Here is a 22,134-nt window from a genome sequence, read left to right as displayed (position 1 = left end):
TGGAGGGAAAAATATCCTAAAATATATTCCTTCTCCCATTTTTCCAATCCTTTGGCCAACGCTTTCTCAAACTTTGGCTCAGTTTGATATTATTAGTTGTTTCATGCTGTTTGTGTAGGGTTGAGTTTGAATAGATTAGATAGCATTAGTGTGATCAGTGGGGACATTCCTTCACCGGGCACTGCCCATCACACACTCTCAGTCCACAAAGGTGAAAAAAAAAAAAAAAAAAAACAATTGCAGCCTCTATGTGAATTGCAACATGAGATTTAAGCGACTTGTTTTCAACAGTCAGTCATGGGCTAAAATGGCGGCTGTTATCAGCATGGCTGCCCTACGAGATTGGAACTGGGGAAGCACAAAGAAGGGCATGTTTCCAGTATTTTCAGAGGCACACTTGGCATCTTTTCATAATGTCATACACAAGCAACATACAGGGTACTTATTGTGAATTCTGCCAGCCCCCATCCAAACGTGTCGTGAGGTTACACATGATGTGTAATGCTGTCTGATAGACACCCAACATAGGGTGTTTCTGAGGTTGTAATGCAATTTTCCTGACATCTCCAAAAGTGGGAGCCCTGCTGGGCAAACTTTCAAAGGTGGATAGAAATGTATGTTTGCACATCAAAATAGGCAATTTATTTGACGAACAGGCACTGAGGTGTCCAGTTATCCCTTTTGCTTATGCAAATACAAGTTTTCACAAGCACAACAGCTGTGCCTGCACTGTGATTATTTCCATAAGGTAAGAAATTGTTAGCTGAAGGAGATGTGCCCTGTAATAATGCTTGGGTGTGTTTCTGGGGAATGGTCTGTCCGATGCAAGAAGGGTAAAATAGGCTAACAGCACTTAGGCTCACAACTCGAGCGATGCAAAACTTGCAGCATGAAACCCGAAGCTGGGGCCAGTTTTGTGAGAAAGGTCAAGCCCTTTGGGCTCCCAGGCCATGCTGTGTCCACACCGATTTGGATTGTGATGTGTACAAAGCTCTCCTGCTCTCCCCCTGCTCGGGGCTCTGATGGGCCCAGGGGTGCCACAGGTGCCCGTCTGGCACAGGCCTGCCTCGCCAGGGACTGGCAGGGATTTGGCCGTGCGGGGCTCTGCAGTCGTGGCTATGCGTGGAAGCCCCCCACCCACAGGGCCCAGAGCGCGGCCAGCTCCCGCGGCTCATCGCAGACCTCTGTTGCACCACCCCACTGCAACTCTGCTGCAGAGCACTGAGCCCCCCGTTGCGGCCCCACTGCTGAACACTGGAGACCCCGCTGCAGCCCGTTACAGAGCACCGCACGCGCCATCGCTCAACGTTGCACGTTGCACACCCCCTGCTAACCCAGTGCGCGGCGCGGCAACCTCCACCGCGCAGGCCTGCGGCCCCCGGCCCCGCCGCTACCGCGGCCCCCCCCCCCCTCCGCGGGCTCCCCTATGAGGTCAGCGCGGCGCGGAGGCCCCGCCCGCCGTCCCGCCCGCCCGCCCGCGGCCGCAGGGGGCGGCGGGCCGCGCTCCGCCCCGCGGCCGCCCCGCTCCCGCGTTCATTTCATTCCTCCCCTCATTCCGCGCATTCCTCGCATCGCTGGCGCCGCGCAGCCCGGCCGGGAGCCCGGCCCGCCCCGCCGCCGGCCGGGCAGCAACTCATCCTCCGAGGGCTCCGTCCGCCGGCCTGCGGCAAGCTCCCGGCGCGGTATAAATAGTTGGGCGGCTGATTAAAAATAGGCGCGGGGCCGTAAATAGCTGGGGCGGCCCGGGGGCGGCGGGCGAAGTTTGCTGTCAGAGTGCGGAGCGCTGGCGGTGCGCGGAGGGGCGGCCGCAGCGCGGAGGTAAGAGGCGGCCGCGGGCGCGCACGGCGGCGCTTTGTGTGGCGGGGAGGGGAGCCGGGGGCCGGTCCCGGCAGGGGTCGGCCCGAGAGGCCGGCGCCCCCGCAGGTGCCGGGGCCGGCGGGCGAGGGGCCGCGGCGGGGGGAGAAGTTGTTCGGCGGAGTTCCTGCCGCCGCGGGGCCGCGGCCGGAGCCGCAACAGGCGGCCGCTGCCCGCCCCGCGCCGCTCCGCTCCCCCTCGCTGCCGCTGCTCGCACTTAGTTGCCTGAGTCACTGCGCTGCAGCCGGGCGCGCACACACTGGCGCGCACACACACTCACACGCGCACTCCTCACGCCCGCCCGCACTCCCTCACACACGCGCGCACACGCACCGAGCCCTGGCGTTTTTCACATTTTTGCCACGGGGAAGCGCGAAGTTGGGAGCAGCCCCAGGCTCGCTGGAGCCGCTCGCAGCCCCGCGGAGCCATCCCCCGGCGGTGCGCGCTGCCGAGCGGCTCGGCCTGCCTGCGCCCCGCGCCCCGCGCCCGGCGCTGCCCCGGGCTCCGCTTTCCTCCCCCCTCTCGTTTCCCGCTGAAAGATGAAGGAAGGAATGTTCTTCTTCGCTGCTTCTTCTCCTTCTCCAGAGCTGCTGCTGCTGGTGGTTAATTGCACATTCAAGTGGAAAATTTTCGGGAGTCAGCAGAAACATTGTATCCAAAAAAGACAAAGTCGCAGTTACACCACCACCGAAGAGATTGTCCGTGGAAAACTTCCATTCGGTAGGAACTGTAGGTTTTTTTCTTTTTCCGTAGCGTTTTACAGAGATCTAATCTACAGATGTCCACAGTGCTGATGCGGAGGGCCGGTGGCAGCCTTTGTTCACAGAAGGAGCGGTTTCAAAGGAAGTACACTTTCAAGGGGGAGGGAAAAAGTTAGGGCAGCTTTTGTAGCAGAAATTAAACAAAACAGTCCCTTCCAAGCAGCTCAGCAAAAACGATGAAAAGAAATAAAACGAGAGAGAAAACCTTTCTGTTCTCACCAAGTAGAAAAGTTTGTGCTCCTGCCTCAGTTAGGCATAATCCTAGTCATGATTTTTCTCCTCTTGAAATCTGTTTTAAGTTGAATGGTGTTACAGTATAAAAATATTTATGAAACAATGAAATGCCAGCCACCCATGCTTCTCGGGAGAGTTGTTAACTTATTAGAAACAAGTGCCTGCCTTTGATATGGAGAAATGAAAATTGACCTCCAGAAGTGCTGGAAAGTTAGGGAGCAGTTCTGCTCTGCGTTTCCTGAACGTAAATGACTCCCAATATTTTTTAACTGTTCATTGTCGAACACTATCTGGGAAAGAAAGGCCAAGAAATGTCAGGTTGTACTGGCATTTTCTGACGTAAAATGTTATATATATAAGAAACGTAAGCCGAATTGGCAGAGCCTCAGGGAAAAAAAGTAGCTGTACAGCTGTATTCCTGTCTAACAGAAGCCTGTTTGCTTTCCCTCAATGCTGATAAAGTTTGGAAACACGGTATTGCTAGTTAGCGGTTTTCCAGAGATATCTAAACTAGATAATGGCAAAGCTGGGAGCCGTACAATTAAAATCCTGTTTTCTCTAGCCGAATGTTCAGTTATTATGCAGCACATCTAATATGGAAATCTCTGTGGGAATGCCTCTTATGGGAAAATTCATATAAATAACAAAGTGCTACCTGCAGTTGAATATGAAAACAAAAGTGATTATAATTACATTAGGACTTAATTTAAAATTATGTAGGATTCTTCGTATAACCCTAGAGTGGGAATGTGTCTGTAACATATGATGTATTCTGTCTCTATAAATAGTTGGGAAATACCATTACAGGGATATTAGACTGTAGATGGTAAGATGGTGCTATCAAAAATGACATAGACCTGTGTATTAAATTACTTCTCGGGGAGCAGAGGGGAGCTTGCATGTTTGTGAGTGTATCTGTATATATGTGCACGTACTTTATTTGGGAATAGAAAGGCAGGGATTAATCCAGTGAATGTTCTTAAATCATGAAACTGAAGGTTTTATAAGTGGGTCACATTTTAAACTCGTGACTTTTTAAAATCAACTTTTAGAAATATTTTTGATTAAAAGCAAACTTTTTTGAGATGTATTTATTTTTTCTACTGGTGCTAAAACGTGTCTTTTCACACTGCACTGATTTTTACTTGGGTCATGATGTGTTTTCTGTACCAGTAGGATAAACCTACAGCAAAGAAATGCAGGATTTTATCAGTTGACCAAGCAGAAATTTTGGATGCGTATGACTTATTTCAGTTTTTCTTCTTAGTAATCTAAAAATACCTTTGGAAAATACTTTATTGCTAAACATGTGCTAGGTGTATTTTGAGCATCAATTTTACATAGGCTGCTTTGGTGAAGTAAATATCATTAGCTTCTGTACCCAGGTGAGTGTAGCAACAGCTCTTGAGATTTGAATTACGGTTTTATATTCTGTACAGTTTCTTAGTGCTGAGCGGGGGATGTATGCGAGCAGTGAAGCAGAGGAAAAATTTTGATTTGACATGAGTCTTAGTAAAGACAGACTCTGCTTAAAGGAGTTTAATTAAACAGATAAAAAAGAACAACAGAAACTTAATTAGGAACTAGACCCGCCGTGAGTTTCCAGCTGAGAAATGATAGTGTATTGTTATGTGTGGAGACCTGTGAGCATGTGTGTAACATGTTTAGTGTAATTTGTAACTATCGTTTTTTTTGTTGTTGTTGTTGCTGGATGGTGTAGTGGTTTTGTATACTGCTGAAGTGGTTTTTAGGCTTTGTTTGTCCATGCCTGAAAAAGTTAAGCTCAGTTAAGTCACATGCAGAGGAATAAAGAATTCTTCCTTCTTTCTTTTTAAACTAACCTTGTAGATAATATTGTAAGCAAACTTTAAAGATATAGTAGATCTAGGGTAATAAAGACTTCTTGAGCTACAGAGAAATTCTGGCATATTTTACTTTATAAAAAGTGAAAGGTAAAAACATGTAGTTGTGTATCATGACATAGCTGTCAGTTTGCAATCCATATAGTATGATGGTTACACTGTTGGAAGAATTTTTGTAGAAGTAATCTGACTTTATTGGAAGGTGCCTAAGATTTTTTCCAAAACTGAAGATCTTGTGTACAGTTCTGGATGTTTATCTGTGAGATTATCTTCAAACATCGCATTTTGAATGCATGGTTTCTTACTGCATATACACACATGCATATCACTTTTTTTTAATCTATTATTTTTTCTTGAAGTTAATATTTATTTTATCTTCCCGTATACTGATGGTTTAAAAACTCACCTTGTCTGTCTGCAGTGATTTCACTTAAGAAGAAAAGATTTGCTAGATCCAATCCTCAGTTTAAAGTGACTAGGATGACTCATATGAATAAACATTGCTGGATTGAATACTAAGGTATTTACAGCATATGCTTTATATATATGTTTAGTACGACATTTGGTGCCCAAAGAAGTACGTGGGTACTATTCTGCATCTTTGATTATAAAGAATATTATATTTGATATGCATGCTTTTTCAAAGTTTTGTAAGCGGACTTCCTTTCTGCTTTGCTTATGATCTAGCTAAAACTTGGAGGAAAATTTCTATTAAAAGTTGATCGCTCATTCCAGTTTTGGGCTCTTATTCTGACTGCTGACTGCTTTTTTCTAAATATGTTGTAGGTTCAGGTTAATTCCACTGACTTCATAGAGTGTTTCTGTGTGAAGTTGGCTGCAATGAGGGTGCATATTGGCCCCTTAAACATGATTTTGAAATCTTCATCCCTCATCAGAGTGACCTGCTTTAGCCATGAGAGAAATAGTAGCTACTTATTTCTGGGATTTGAGATTTAATTACCGTTTTGTCACCGTGAAGCACCTTGCCATTAGTGCTTGCTTCAGGTAGAAATGCTTTATATTCCTAAACTACACTCATTTACTAATTAAAAAAAATAAAATTGAGTCTCAACAAAATCTTAGAACCTACAAGAGGTAAATCATCTCTCTGAAAGAAACTGGCGTTAGAGGTTCTGTGGCAGTTTATACGAGTACTGTATAATTTAAATTGTATCCTGTGATATATGAACAGATTAATGGCATTATTTATTATAAAGCCAACCGGCTCTAAGCTGCCACCCCGAAGACACGTTTTTAGAAGAAAAATCTCTGCAATAAATTTCCACTTTATGACCATATCTTGCTCTTTGTTCTTGCACAAAACTCCTTTTGATTTTTGCAAGTGGAACAAGGATGGAATAATATTTCCTGGAATAATTTTGTGTTTGGTTTTAAAGATCACTCATTTCCAAAACATAAGCTAGTGAAAAGTTGCAGACTTAAATCCTTTGAAGCACCGACTCCAAATCTGCTTAGATTTGTCGCATAAAATTCAATTAGGACTTTTCTAATTTAATAGCCCAAACCTCTTGGTTTTTGGTTTGAAAACCTGATGCTGTCGTGAGTTTTGTCTTATTGCTGGGACAGCCAAAATCCCTCTCTCTGTTGATGCGGATTCAGCAACTTTTATGCTGTATCTGGTTAGTAAAGTTCCAACTGAATTATATTAATTTTAAAACACAGGGAATGAGAGAGTGGAGGGGAGAGAAAGGAGGTAAACAAGCCAGTGTCAAAATCTGGTTCTGAACAACTAATTTGAGTCATTTTGCACAGGAAGTCTATGAATGAAGCAACCCGTCATGTGCTACATGCCCTTATTTGTTAGATGAATTTTTGTACAAGCATCAAGAATGTGATGAAAATCCACAGAGTGTGTAAAGGGTTTATAGATGCTCGCCTGGTTGATGCAGGGCTGCAGTCCCATTTCCCAGTCTCCAGCTTGTGTCTGGGTTCCTCGGAGGAAGCCCATTTTAATTTGGCGCCTGTCCAGTAGAAGGTATCACCTACAAATTTTTGTTCTTTGTCTTCTAGTAACTGTTTACTTGAACAGCGTGATTACTCCCTCTGCATCCCGTTGTACCTTTCCAAATGGCCTTCTTAGATTTCTAGCTTGTATTAGTTCTTCAGCGAACTTTTGAATCAGCCTGTGTGGCAGCAGAAGCATACGAGGACAAAATGCAAGTTTATTTGCTAGCAGGTCAGAAGGTAGAATGTGAAAACAGTGTGCTGGGAGGGGGGAAAGGAAGGCAAGTTTAGGATTATGTGTAAAACTATTAAAATGCTATTGACTGGGAATCTAAAACAATGACGAGTGCTGTTGTTTTTACAGATACGTAAACTGAAAAACTGCTGCTAATGATGGGAAATGTTAATTATGTGAGAACATATTGAACTTATATTCTCTGGCATGAACTTTTTTAAATGCATCGACTGTGCTGCCTTTTATGCGCACAGCTTTCTAATTATCATAATTCAGTACAGCTCTGGCTTTTGGAAGGAGTTCAAGTGCAATCTCAACTTAACATGAAAGGAGTTTTTTTTTTTTAAACTGAGAATGTTCAAGAACAATTTGAAAAGATAATCTAAAAATGCTACATACTTAGCTGGGTATAAGTCAGAAAATAAATATGTTCCCATAACTGCCTATCAAAGCAGAACAGATTATTAGAACTATCTATTTTTTCTCATTATGTCTTTCACACTCCTGCAGAACACAACTAAAAACACATTTGCAAAATTGAGTATCATAGAAAGATCTACTATATATCCATTGACAGAAGTTTGCATTCTGTCAAATTTTGAAATGATTAATTAAGTAGATTACTGTATCATTATGAAAAGACTTTTCCTCAAATACTATGTAAGTAACCAAGATTTCATTTTTTCTAAGATAAAGCAAGAAGAAAATTCTCATGATTCCTTTGGTATTAACCGATTGCGTTTCTGTAACATACTAAAGCTCTGCTGTAAATCTTCCTTATCTGTCAGTATTCACACCTTATCTTCATGGAGCTTGAGGGGGATGTAAGTACCCATTCTTTCTAAAGCTTTTGAAAGTTGTTTCTATTTCTATTTTTAAATGAAGGGAAAGTAACTTAACTTGCACTTGAATTACCCTTTCACATTGTTTTTTTTTTGGTGTATTCTCAAATTGTTAGTTTTTTTTTCTTTCCTGTTTTACCCAGCTTCTAGCTGAAAAAGAATCAGATTTTTTTTCATACTTGTTTTTTCTTTTACTACAGTACATGCTACATTTCTAAAATGCGAAGAAAGCCCCAGTGAAACAAAATGACTTCATTTGAGCTGGCACTTAGGAGCAGAATTCACTTCCATAGTACTGAAATAAAAGAAGCCAAGTGTTTTAAATAGCCACTCCCCTAGGCCAGAGCGTTTTAGAAAAGCTCATTGTCTAGATTTGAGCTGTAGCAGTATGCCTGCCTCTGTTAAATCTCCCAAACCAGACAGCTCGATTTCTAAAGTTGACATCTGGTTTACTCTTTGTTCACCTGTTTAAAAAAAATGCAAATAGATGAGTGCGCCATTGCCCTAGAGCTCTGCAGAAAAAAAAAATGCTGTTGACAGTTTGTCAAATAGTGCTTCCAGTCTAAGACTGCAGTAGCCTATTGTTATGCCAGCAACAGGCAACAGAAGTTGTGGCACCATATGGCTGGTATATGCTTCAGATAAACTATCTGTTAATTTAGCTTATCAGCGTTTTGATATGCTTCGTGTTTGAATCACCAACCAGTATGGCCTTGGGTATTTTTGGTGCCAAGTTATTCCTTAACATTATAGACATCACAGTTATTCCCTTGGTGGAATCCCTTTCCTTTCATTCACCTCATGGTACTCTGAACAATAGTGCTTATTTTTGCAATTAGCTGGCATGTTTTTTTACGTGGTTGTCTTTCTGTTGGGAGATTATAATTCAGGAATGACATTTTGGTTTTGAGGGGAGAAAATGTCAGAACAGACTTTGGAAGAAAAGGTAAATTCATAAAGGTTTAATGGATTAAAGCCTCTGTTATGTGTATCTCAATTAAAATATGTAGTGTTTGGAGACAAACATTTATTAATGACAAAGGAAATCTTACTCATATTTAATCTACCACCATGCATATGCACTTCTTGTCCTAGAGCTGCTTTACGGTTTAAGATAAAAGGCAAAACTCTGTAAACAGTTTCATTTTCCACATCCAAAATTTTACTTTATTCTTTCAACATATTAGTCTTTAAGAAGAATTGTATACCTGTATCTGTTGCCAGCTAATCTTTTTTTTTTCTCTATTTATTCTGTAATCAACTGAAAGCCTTTTAGAAAACTCAAAGACTGAATGGGTGTTCCTCATTTCTTTTTCTTTCCTCTTCTCCCTTCCCTTTGGCCATAATTATTTTGTTACAAGAAAAATCTCAAAACATAAATACAGTCTTCTGTTCAATGCCGCAGTGATGTCCTTAGGGTTGGGTCTGTCTGTGTTGCTCTCTGACCTTGCTGCACATTCCTCTTTGTCTGCCCTACAGGCTCCATCTTGCTGTTCCTTACAGGGCACCACATCCGTCTTTGGTTGCCTGGACTTCCCTCTTTTCTTGGGTATGCAGTTAGTTATATTAGTTAGTTAGTATGCTTTTGGGCATCCCCAGATTAGGCTTGCCTTCTTTCAGGTTGTGGTAGCTTTGTTCTCCTCCTTTTGCTAGCCATCTTGCCAGCTTCTCTTCCTGCTGTTGCTCATGGACATGGTCTTGCTGTTACATCTCTTTGGCCATACTAGTCTCAAGGCTGCTTTCTCACCCTGGCTATTAGAAAGAAAAAGCCACTTGTGCTTGTATAATGACTTTCATGTCCGAGGTCCTTGATGACCAATAAGAGGGCCAGACTGTCTCTCAAAGAAGTTTACAGTCATCTTCTGACTCTGTTTGTTGACACCACTTTTTAGTAATGAAAGGAGGTCAAAGAGAAGAAAATTTTTCTCCCATCCTTTTGGAAGCAAGTAATTTGACAGTCCGGAACCGTGGCTGTTTGTTAATGCCACACTGAAGTCCATCCAGCTATAGGTGAATTGCACTGAAACTGCCAGGAACTGGCACAGCACCCAGAGGCCAACCAGATGGGAGATGAAGCAAGAGGTTATGTCCCTGCCCGACCACCATAGTCACCTGCAGAAAACAAGAAAGCTTTTCTGCCTGTGGCTTGGCATCTCAGGCTGCTAACAGAGGTTTGTAGTTTCTCTGCAGGGACAGGATGTGCTAGCATTTGTCTACTTAGAGTTGGTTTGGGGATCACCTCAAATTTTGAATCTCTCTTAAATTCAGATTTAGAGTTCAGGTCCACAGTATGTCTTATATACAGGGACGGTTAGATGATAGTAGCATATTTTTGTCTTCTGCCTTATTACAGATTAGACCTGTGATTTCTCACTTTAATGTGTTTGGGGTGGTGGTGGTGAGGGAGAAAGCAAAGAGGCAGGGAAAGGAGAGGTATTGAGACTTACAGTTCTCTGTGAGGCATTTGCACATCTTCCATGTAAGTTATTCCTAAACGTTTTAATAGTGAGAGGCAATTTTCAGCCCACTAGATTATCTATAGTTATCACCTATACTTACTGAGTATGGAGATCTTTGGACTGATGGGGCCATTAAAACATAACAAATCTACACCTATTTGATACAGTAAAGTGCATCTTTCATATGGTTTTATATATATATATATATAAATAAATATATATATATATATATATTTTGGTTAAACTCCAGAGCCTGTGAAATTTTTTGCTGATTTCTGCTTTCCTAGCCTTTCATTGGTTCCTATCATTTTTTTGTGACTGGAAATTCATAGCTCCAAATAATGTGCATTTTTTTTCTTTACATGTACTATTATTTATGCATAGTAATTTCTTTCTCTGCTTCTTGGCATATTTACTGTATGCTTACTGAGCACTTGTAGATAAGCAGTTGAAGGGGCATATTTATAAAAACAGATTTAAAATAAACAGCTTCCTATAGCAATTCAATTTAGATTTTAATGTTAGTATTTTTTGTTGGTGAAACAATGACCCATAAAGACCTTGGTCTTCTAAAATCTCTAAAAGCAATACAAAGAAGTCCAAAGTATAATAGAATTATTATAGTTTTTGGTTGCTTGGAAAATCAACTAATATTCTGGCCTCTGAGATTTAGGAAACAAATTAAAGCACCCTTTTTTAGGTAGCAAGCTGCTTTTAATGGTCCTTCTGTATTAAGGAAAGTACAGTATTGTAGGTTATTTATTTCTGGGCATGCAGTACAGGGTGAAGAGCCTGCAATTCAGCTAGCAATGCCTCTGTGCCCTGAGGTAAACTCTATTTCACAAAGGGAATTTTGATTATGGTCTACTGCTCTGTAGCATAGTGGAGGCTTCAAGAGGCAAGTGGTAAATGCTACCAAAGAAAAGCTGGATTGGAGCCACTGACGTCATCTAAGTAAATCTGCTGTAGGACTATAGCCATAAAATGACTGCCAGCCACTGAGCGCACTTTGGCCTTTTCTTGTCAGCTGTTTTAACTGCTTTTTTGCTTCTTTTTTATTTTTTTTCCAAGCAACATGTATTTTGTTTTCTTTTTTTTTGTACTAGTTGTGCACATGGTAAAATATAGAAGTGTGAATGTTTCACACACACACCCAGCATGCAAACTGCACATACCATGTGAGTAGCTGCACATTGCTGTTAAAAAATTAAAAAGTAAACCAGTACTTTTCCATACGTGAGTTTAGCAGAATTAAGCTTCCATCTCAAGCCACGTTTTTAGGCACAAGAGCCTTGCAGTTCAAGTTACAGCATACAGATGAGATTTGTGTTGTGTGCAAAAAGTGTTTTGATGCACTGGAGGGCATGCTTCCTTCTGGAAGAACTAGATGTGTAAAAATGGCTGGTTGTGAATTCTGAATTAGAAAATAACACTGGTGTTTGAGTGCTTAAGATCCGGTGTGTTAGTCATTGCTTTAAGCTTGACCCCTACAGCTCCAGTCACCCTGAAACAAAACTTTCTTGTTTCAAACATCCAAATGCATTCTTAGCAGCTGATCTTCTGATGATACTTTTTTTTTTTTACATAGTTAAGGAAACCGGGTGCATTAACAATAGCAGCTCTAGGATTCCTTCATGAGTACATAGCAGTAGATACATATGTACCAAAAGATATAACTAAAAATGCAATTGATATTTCACCTGTCTCCCACTTAAAGTTTAGATGTATCAGGATTGTAACAGTAGTACTTGCTGTTTTTTTGTCGGTGGGTTGAATTCATTGTCAACGTTCTCTTGAAATGAATTTCCAGGAATTTTAACATACTTTTTTTTTTAAAAAAAAAAAAAAAAAAAAGAGTGAATAGTAAAATGCATTTATAATTATTAGCCAGTGTGTCCCATGACAATATTTGTTTACTTGATTTATGTACTTTTTAAGCTTTAAAATAAAAATTAAGCATCAATGTTTTTGAAGTTTGAGTCTCATGATCAGAAACATATTAAAACCAGTATCTTCTCCATGAATCATTAGATGAGTCAGTTCCTGAAACCACTACAAGCCTCACAGTTCTTGGCTACAACTGAAAGCAGGAAATCCAGGCTTCAATAACTTCCTTTCCCAGTACTGGCTATAGCAGTGTTAGTGGTTAGTATATGCTGCTTTTGTAAGCAATAGGAAGATGTACGTCTGAGGAACAAAGGCACTCAAGTCAATTTGCTGAAACTGTTTGTAATTTGTGCTCTTGATTTGAATGTCAGGATATATTGGCATATACTACATTCTGTGCTGCAAGACATTTTCCATCAGTGATATTCAGAATATGAAATAGAGGGAACACTCTGTCGCACAATTCTTTGACAATACCCATCTAATAAGTTTACCAGAAAAAGTGACGTTATTTTAGTGATATAATCCAACTCCTGAATAGCAATGACAGTGAAAACTGAACACATAGGAGTAAATTTTAAATGTTTATTTAGCAGCTACTTTGTTTTATGCTTGTGAAACAAACTATCTTTATTCTGTTTCAGCGCTCCAAAAGGGCTTGAAAAAAACCCAACCCAAACTTGGAACTTGTAAAATAAAAACACATGATTTGTTTTTCAGTCTCCTTTTTTGTAGTGAAAACTGTTTGCCTCCTCATAATCAAGGACACATTGGTTGTCTCTATGTCAGTGAAGCATTGTTGGCTGCAGAATCTGTCTCTTTAAATGTGGAGTGCCTGTGCTCTACAACATCTGTTCAAGAGGATGTACTATTTACCTTCTTGTGCTAACTAGGCCAGATTCAGGTTTGGTACAATGTTGATCTTAATGCGTTACATCTGGAAAGTATTCAGTCCTTTATGTTTTTCTTAAATATTATGAAAGATAGTTTGGTATCTTGTACTTACTATTCGGTTAATTTAACTCTCTAATTAACTAGCAGTACCTAAAAGCCAAACCTATCTTCTTTAACTATTCTTTTTGTTCTTCTTCCAAAAAATTGTCTGTTCACAAACTGGGAACGCAAGTATTGAGAGCAATGAACTAGTTAGATGATGCGTTAGAAAGCGAGTTTTGACAATGTTGCTTAACTTGTATAAGTAGTGTATTGATTAAAAACAAATACAGAGCTCTTCATTTAAATGGCACAGTGTTTTTGCACATTAGGCAACACTTTTTACATTAGATGGTATGTGAAATTGATTTTATAAAGCAAGCTACCAGTTGGAGTTTTTCTTAGCTGGTGCAAGTTGGTAGATTGACCTCAGTGTAACTAATGGCCATTTACAGAGGGTTGGAGCCAAATGTCTGATCCTAGTGATCCTGTGCTGATGGCCACTGTGGTGCTTCTTGAGTTGTGTGTTAGGCAGTACTGAGGAGGATTGGGCTGGGGGAAAAAGGAGGAGACCCATAGCCATAAGAGAGACTTCCCACCTCCTTCCTTTGTCTATGCAACTCCACGCTCATGGGAGAGATCTGGAGAGGGTCAATCCCTTGCTCTGACAATGACACTGAAGCCTTTGAGGGACTGTTTTCAGTTTGGGGTGAGGTTGCTCTCAAGGGAGAGGGAGAGACTCTTCCCTCCTGGTTGGCAAGTTTATGTCAGCTGTTCATGGGTACTTTTCCAATGGCAAATACCAACTTTTCATTTTTCCTCTCAGTACTGGCACATACAACTCTCAGTGGCTCGTAGTGTCTATCAGAGACACAAGTGTCCATCACAAGTCCAGGACAGGCCACGGGACTTGTTTTGACATAAGGGAGCTGGGTTGCCAGACCTTCTGTGCTGCAGCAAGCATACAAGCAAACTTCTTAGTTGATTGTAAGTGTGGTTAATCAGGATTTCTCTAAGAATATTTAATGGAATGTTATTGAGCCATCAATGTGCAAGAAACATTAAAAAAAAGTGTAAATAGGATAACTGGTCCAAAACTACAGTTCGCACAGCACCAACTCCTATGGTACAGGAAGTTGGTGGAGATGACAGTTTTTGATATTAAACTACTCCAAGTACCTGATGGTCTGTTTCTGGAGACAAGCCTGTATCAGGCGAGGGAGCTCAGTACAGAGCCATGTCCCAGGCAAGTGGAGATCTGTGCTATTAAGCTTGCTCACTGCAGAGCATCATGTGAGCAGAGTGGCTTGGGCTTAGCACAGGGTAGCTATATCAACAGTTAGACTGTTTTGGAGGCAAGCTAACTTGGCTCTCTCTTCCTTCTGTTGCACTCAAAGAAAAAGGAGTGGCCTTTGAAAGGAGGGCTCAACACTTGCCTTCAGGAAGGAGGCTCCCAGGGAGGCATGCGTCTTTTCTTCCTTCCTTCTAGCTAGTTTAAGTGGTGCTTTATTCACAGATGCTGTGGTAGAGCACCATGTACGCAGAAGTCTCACTCAGGTGTGTCTTCTCTGCTGTGGGGAGCCAGATGCTGCTGCTTTAGGGATTGCAGTGCTCAGGGTCACACCACCTATGGTAGATTTAACTTACTGCATTGCAATTAACTTTCTGTAATAACAATAATTACAATAATTAACTTACTGAAATAACAAAGATGTTCTTCATGCCACTTCTGCATGTTGCTTTTGGGACAGGAATATATATATATATTTTTTTAAGGGACAGTGTAAGCACTTCAGCAGCAGAGAGTAGCAGTGAATTTTCACAGGATCAAAGCATGTGTAAAAAGCATTGTTCTTATTTGTGATTGTGCAAAGTTCAATTTTCTATTAATGTTAACTGATTGTTTAAGAACAAAAAAAAAGTCAAGTGGAATAAGCATCTAAAAGTTAAGAAGCAATCTAGAATCATGCTTGCTTTCATTTATTTCACTTGTAAAGAGATGTAAATGTTTTAATATTTTTTCCTAGTTGAACAGTCCTGAACATGGGTATTGTGATGCGTAAGATATAGAGATACGTTTTTATCAAGTTCATACACTCAAAACGTGTATGAACTGAACATCTTTCTGTTACTATTGATCAGAGAGATGTCCTGTTGTTCTAATGTGGATTTTGGTTTGGGATTAGAAGCCTGGGGCTTTGAATTGCTTGCTGTCTGTAGACCAAGTCGTCAGTGGCTACTGATTGATTCATTAATTAAAATCAATTTAAATGGATTTCTAAGCCTTATGTAACCGATTATCTTACTAACAGCATGAGAAGGGCACTGAGATCTACAAGTAATGTGTTGCTTTAGACAAAATATAGCACCATTTTCCTGGGAGAATTTTATGAATTGCTGTAAGTTATCTATGCAAATGAAAGAGCCTTGCGTAAATCCTACATTAAACAGACTCTTCCTGTTGGACATGATTTTCTTTTTTTTTCTTTCATTTTTTGTGAGCCTTCTCCAAAAGACTTTAATGTGTGTGCATGCATGTGCACGTGCTTGTGTACATATTCACGGTTAGAGAGTTACTGTAGACAGGGTTAAACATTGCTGGGCTTCTGATATATTCTGATCTTAGAGATTTTTATTTTTTCTTTAACATCTCCCTCACCACATTTAAAAAAAATCCACAACAAGAAAAATCATTTTCTAAGTTATTGAAAACAAAATGACAGGAAGAACGTCTAATGCTGTTTAATCCATGCTCCACCTGCTCAGCAGTGCTGTTGGAGGAGACACTTTGGACAGCTGGAGGGGCCGTGTGGGCAGAGGGGTGCTCTGGCAGAAGTGCTGAAGAGATGGCAATAAAAACCTTCCTGGCTGGGATACATGAGGCTTGTCTGTCCTCTTCGCATTTGCTTTGTAGCTTCTTTTTACATCAAGATACATAGTTGCCTGGAATGGCTTGCTATACATATATTTATATTCTGTGATCAGGCCTTAAAGAATACGCAAGCCAAGGTCTCAGCAAAAGCTGTGGAAATTTTGAATCCAGTTTCAAATAGCAGGGCTGTTGCCTCCAAATCATAGCCTTACCCACAACTTTTCAGTAATATCAGTAATGTGTGTATTCTCCAATCTGATTTGTAACCCAGGGTTCTACAGCAAAGGAGGTTTTAAACTGGGCATGATTTTTATGTAGGATCACTTTACATATTTCTTCCCTAATTCATGCTCTTGGTAAATTTGTGATTAGGGGGCAAACTGAAATCAGTTGCAAGACACCTTTTTTCATTGAAGCTGGTTTAACTTCAGATTTCTTCTGCTGTATTGCAGAAATTGAAGAAACTATTTTTTTAATAAATTGATTAATAAAAATCAATTGATTAAAAATTAATAAATTGATTAATAAAATTAATATTTTTGTAATAAATTGATACTAACTGAATTTTTTAGTGAACTTCATTAAACAACAACACAGACAAAAAACTTACTATTGCATAGCTATGAATTGCCTCAGACATCATTCATTCAACATGTTGGCAATTTTTGAAAGCAAAGCATTGTTGATGAATTTAATTTATTAGATAATCCATCATTGGCAGTAAAGGTTACACGTCTTTAACCAAAGAAGGTTTGAAACAGGGCTAACACAATAAATCCAATTTAATTTACCTTTGGCAAAATTAAATGCATTGCCTGAAATGTACAACTGTGGAATTTGCCATGATAGAAAGATTTCATTGCTTGTAGAAAATTGAGTAAGGTGTTTGGAAGATGTGATTTTAAAATCCGTGTAAAATCTTACTCATTTGACTTGCTAGGTCACTTGGTGGTGGCCTCCAGTTTACTCTATAGTTATCTTTAGACATTCGCGGGTTTTTGACTTTAGAGGCTGGATGATTCATCTCACAGTGCCTGTGAGCATGTTGCCAACCTGCTGCCTAATAATGGCTCCAGCAAGAAATTTGGAAGAGAACTGAGAAGTGCACAAGGACAGTGGAAACTGCCAGAACCAGAGCCCCTCAGTGCGCACATACACCTCCTAAATGCCTGTGCTGCCTGCTGCACCAGCCCTTTTCCTGCTCTGGGTCTGCAGGTGGTGCAAATAGATGCGTTAGTGCAGAGGTTTGCGGCTGTGGGGTTGCTGGGTCACTGGAGTCTGGGAACTTGGAAGCTAGCACTGAAATCCTGGGTGTGACAAGTTACTTCATCCTGGATGCAGCCCTTGAATGTGGGGGGAGAGTCTTCATGCCGTGACTTACATTAGCATGCCAATTTGAAATTAGAATAGTCATACAATAACTATTTATTTTGTACACCTTTTGGTTTGGAAAGGAGCGGGGAGACTTGAATGTAGGAGAAACATGCTGAGTGTTGAAAATGGGTGAAGAGAATAACACCGGACATAACTCCTCTCAAAGTAGCAGACTTGTAGAGAGGTAACTCTAAGGCAGAAGGCCTAGGTTGTGACTGCTAGCCCTCTCTTCTGCTACTGAATAGTAAATGGAAGTGCCTAGTCTTTTTCTGCAGCTGCTTCATCTTACACATCCAATTCCTCAGTTCCTCAGTTGTACAATCACAATTTCAATTAATTGACTTTTTTCAGTTGAATTTCTACCATAGGGTTCTGGCTAAAAGGGAAAGGACATTGTTGGTGAATAGCTTTTAAATAGCACACTGCATAACCCTGCCATTATGACTTCAGGGAATATTTTCCATTCCACATTTGTCTATAATGTGAATCTTAGTAACATTTGTCTTGTATTAAGGCTGCAAAGTTTTTTTGTGCATGTTGCAAACCCTATGAAATGTTTTTTATTCTTGCAAATTATAAATAGTTCAGTTGGCTCAACTATCCCTTTTGTAAGCACGTGTTCTTTTTTTAATAGTACAACATGGTTATGGAGCAGAGTTATATGAAATGCAATTGAGTTGTAGTAATAAAATTTCCATGGTGTTCTATGAGGGTCAGTGGTATGCAGTTAATTGCTGGACTGATGATGGGTGCTGTGTAGGAAGTGTTGCTGCTCTAGACACTAAATATAATAATTAAGCTCAGGGGGTTAGTATTAAAAGAATAGAAAACACAGGACTCTGTCATTAACACCAAATTTGTGCTGATATTTGGTTTAACAATACTATAATAGATGTAGGTTCATGCTTGCTATTTATTATTTGCATGTTCAAGGGAAGTGTCTGTTATGAAGCTTGGAGGAAGGGGTCCAAATGAGGAGGGCTGGATACTTAATTTGTCTCTAGATTTTTAGTGCTTGTTAAGCCGGTCTCACCAAAGAAAGTTTCTAGTTCTCTGTATATTCAGAGGAGAGAGCTGTGTGCCTGTGAAGGCTTCTAGGGGGAATTCCTGGCCATCCACACTTTGTGCCTAATTTGAGGTGGATGGCATCTCCTTTGTCTGAATAGGAGAAAGTAGGAGTTTCCTTGGGTGGGGGAAAAGCTGTCATTAGGTATGGAAATTGAGGCATGGATTTGACTAAGTTGCTCTGCTGAATGCCTAGGCATCTCTGCCTCTAGTGTTCTGTAGCTACCCTTTCATGTCCTGACAGAAGTATTATTTATTACCCGTCAAAGAAGAGGGCAAAGCTTGTCTGGATAAGGAAGAATGTGTATTTAAAAAGTATCTGATCTAACAATACCTGCAATCTCTTTGTTTTTTGATTTTGTGTTTTTTTTTTTCAGGCTCGGTGAGGTAGGTCTGTTCTACTTAGAATATTTAGGAAAATTGGAAGAAACAGCCAAAATATTGTTTATTTTTCCCCTTCTTACAATGCGGTCTTTTGCATGCAGCCTGCTAGATCCTATTGTTGCTTAATTCTGCTGCAGTGCAACCTAGCTGACTTAAACAACTGGAGAGAGTTTAAAATAAGCTGTGTGGTAGACTCAGGTGTGTGAAACTCTCATAGCACAGTTCTTATGGTGTGATGCAAACAAGACATAATTGCAAGGAGCACAGACTAAATATTCTGCTGGAATAGGGCAAATTGAACACAATGTCACAGCTGTAAAGACTGGGTGGAAATCTTGGCACTGAAGAAGTCAAAGTTATAAATGAATGGAATCTCTTCTACGTCCATGTATACCTTTATTCACAAAGAGTCTTTTAGAGCAGCCTCCACTTACTGGCAACCTGATTAAAATAATGAAGGAAGATCCAGATTAATGTTTGTAAGTTCACTGTGTCCAGTTTTAATCAAGTAGATTTACTTGAACTCATAGACATTTTTAGACAAAATTCCAAAGATGATAATTGCTCTTGTTTCTACCTTGATTTCAAATGAGCACGTTTTATGGGAGGATGAATTGGTGTCAATATAAAAAACCTAGTTTGCTTTGGCTTAGTCCGTTCTTGTAAGAACCATGACTTGGAAAAAGGAGAACAGTTCCCCATGGAATGCTATTACTGTTGAAGGCCCTGAAATGCGTTGTGATTCCCTGCGGGTATATGCTGTTGGAAATCATGAATTAACATTTCAACATAACATGTGAAATTGTTCATAAATGCTTCTGTGGAACAAAGACTTTTAAAGATGGTTTACTGTTCCCCTTGTGGACTGAAGTTCATAAAATTACTGTAAATTCCAAATAAGAACGTTAAAAATATTTTGCAGTATGTATGTATATGCCAATTCTTACCAACCCATATTTTAAATCATTGGATTAGAGCTCTTCTAATTTGGTGTTTTTAACACACCTGGTTTTTTGTGTTGTTTTACTGCTTCTGGGAAGAAAGGTAATCATGTGATCAAGGTACAAATCAAGGGACAGAGGTTGTCATTTGGTTTATAGGGCAGAATCGAGAGGATAGACTGGGAGATTCATTCCTTTCTCAGATTTAGTAATGTTGGAGCAGTTAGGGAAAAATCAGAGAAAAATCCATCCCATTGCATTGGATGTGTAAGTTGATGTTTATGAAGTCTTCTTTATATATGTATGTGGAAAGGGCTGTCAGTATAAATGATTGTCTCTGAGATAGAGATTTCCCTACTTCGGTTTACACAATTTTCTGTAATTGGCTTGGAGTGGTGAGATTGAGTGTAATTAAGTCTCATAATTAATTAATATGAGAAAGCCTACGCAAACACAGAGTAAGTATTTCATATTTCAGGATTTGTTCCCTTTTGTAAAATTGGAGTAATAATACCTTGTTACTTAATGCTGTAAGCAATAATTGGGTAATAGTTATAAAGTGTTTTTATTATGAAAATGTATGTAAAGAACCATTTTTAAGGAGTGAAACTGATGCATAGATCTGAGTCCTTGCAGAAAAACTGTTTGTCCTTTGAAGTAACATGCTGAAACCGGTGTATCCCAGGACCAGAAGAAATACCAAGTCAGTATTTAAGGCTCCTCACAGAATGATCACAGCTTTTTGAAATATTCTTCTGAGGACTTGTCTTTTTCCTTTCTTTTCTAATTTAAATAACAGTTAAGAAATCCGTACTTAGATGTATAATAACAGTGATTTAGATGGTTTCCCACTACATTAACAGTCACCAAACAAGCAAAACAAGCATGTATATAATTTAGGACAAAGAATCTCTGAGCATGTTTTATGATGAACTTTTAATAGACTTTCATTGTGTGCCGTACTTCCCCATACATGAGAATAAAGCACTTCACAGAGCCCCTGGATCCCTTTTTGAAAATGACCTGCCAGCAGCAATTCTTTCCCCTTGTGCATTTATAAAATTAAGTACAGGTATTGACCTGAGCATTTGCTCCAATTATTAGATGGTGAATGTGAACTGAGGGCTGCATGTGAATGTCTTCCAGCAGCCTGTGTAGAGGAAGAATCTCCTGTGCTGTGTAGCCTGCAGTTTGGCAGACATGTCTGCAGGTGTACAAAGTGGGGAAGTTCAATCAGTCTCTGCTGGCTGGTGCATTTCTGGGAATAATGTTTGGACCAGGGATGGGCCATTAAAAAGCTCCTTCTGATTACTCCCTGGAAAGGTACAGAAAACCAGGGAAGTCGGCCAGAATGGTCAGAGCTGAAGTTTTTCAGTGAAACCACAAATGATACAGCTGCAGAGCCAAGCAAAGACAAGGAGTTTAAACCCATGCCCACACCATACTTTTATCAGCTTGTTGACTTTACTGTGCCAGCTTTGCAGAATTGAAGAAGTGCAGGGAACAAGCCCAGATGAGGAAGGACAAACCTTAAGTAATTAGTCTTCCAACTCTGCAGCAAACAGTGTTTGTGCCTGGCAGGAGGCCAGGCTGTCAATACTACGGATGAGGATCTGGTGAATGAAGCTTGCTTGCAAGAAGTCTGACAGCCTTGCCTGAGTGGCTCTTGGAGATGTTCCCTGGTGGATCAGTCATAAGACTTGTCAGACAGTGGTGAAGTGGTTCACCTTATAAGTCGAAGCACATTTGGAGTATCCTGAGTCAAGTGAGGTGGTGACACATCTAGCTAATGCTAACCTCAGGAAGAAACCTTCAGAGCTGACACAACATGGGGAATAGAGGAGGGGTATTTCAGAATATGCCTCCTGTAGATGTAGTATTGCCAATATTTAACTGGTATAAATGTAAGTTTTGGGAATGCATAATCTTGTATGATAACGTTTGGCAGAGAAATACAGTATTCTGTTTTATTGTTAGCTACATCCTTTTCCTGTGAGAGCTTATGAGAATGTTTTCATACTTAACGTGTTTCCTCTCCTCACTATAGTTCATCTGCCAATCTGACCCTCCCAAGGAAAGTAAGCTTGCTCTTTGGCTCTGATTGTCAAATGGACAAGAGGAGTGTCATCAGGAAAAGAACAGGCAAATTTAAGGGCTAACCCTTTCTGTAGAACCGGGTTTGGCTCTGTATTGTGCAGAAGGTGAGAGTCAAAGGCCATCTGCGTAACTGCACCACTGCAGCAGATGTCAGATACATACAGTGTCCCTTTTGTAAACGTCTTAAGAGAGCTTCAGAGTGAACTGTGGTTTATAACGAAGCAGTGGCAGCTGCTGTGGAGTAAAATCTGCAGTTGAATTGCCATAGTATATGAGACTTGTGCTGTGCCACTCATAAAACTGCTCTAAAAGAAAGTCATATTTACCTCAAAAGTGGGAGGCTTGGCATGATGCCCTGGTAGCTTTCCT

General features: G+C 40.4%; 1 protein-coding gene across 11 annotated transcripts in view; it reads left to right on the top strand.

Moving 5' to 3' along the window:
- The first annotated feature begins 1,478 nt into the window (after positions 1–1,478).
- TEAD1 (TEA domain transcription factor 1) overlaps positions 1,479–22,134 on the top strand; it is a 160,557-nt gene continuing 139,901 nt past the window's right edge. For 4 of the 11 annotated variants that reach the window (XM_048070076.2, XM_048070073.2, XM_066997607.1 and 1 more), the window contains exons 1-2: positions 1,481–1,818; positions 2,440–2,574. The gene's annotated coding sequence lies outside the window, so the exon portion shown is untranslated. Of the gene's footprint in view, positions 1,819–2,439; positions 2,584–22,134 lie in introns of all 11 variants that reach the window. The other 7 variants (XM_048070082.2, XM_066997605.1, XM_066997602.1 and 4 more) reach the window with 4 other exon arrangements.

Source organism: Anser cygnoides, chromosome 5 (assembly GCF_040182565.1).
Source record: "Anser cygnoides isolate HZ-2024a breed goose chromosome 5, Taihu_goose_T2T_genome, whole genome shotgun sequence".
NCBI lineage: Eukaryota > Metazoa > Chordata > Aves > Anseriformes > Anatidae > Anser > Anser cygnoides.
Note: the sequence above shows the minus strand (reverse complement) of the source record. Positions and strands in the feature narration are given on the sequence as shown.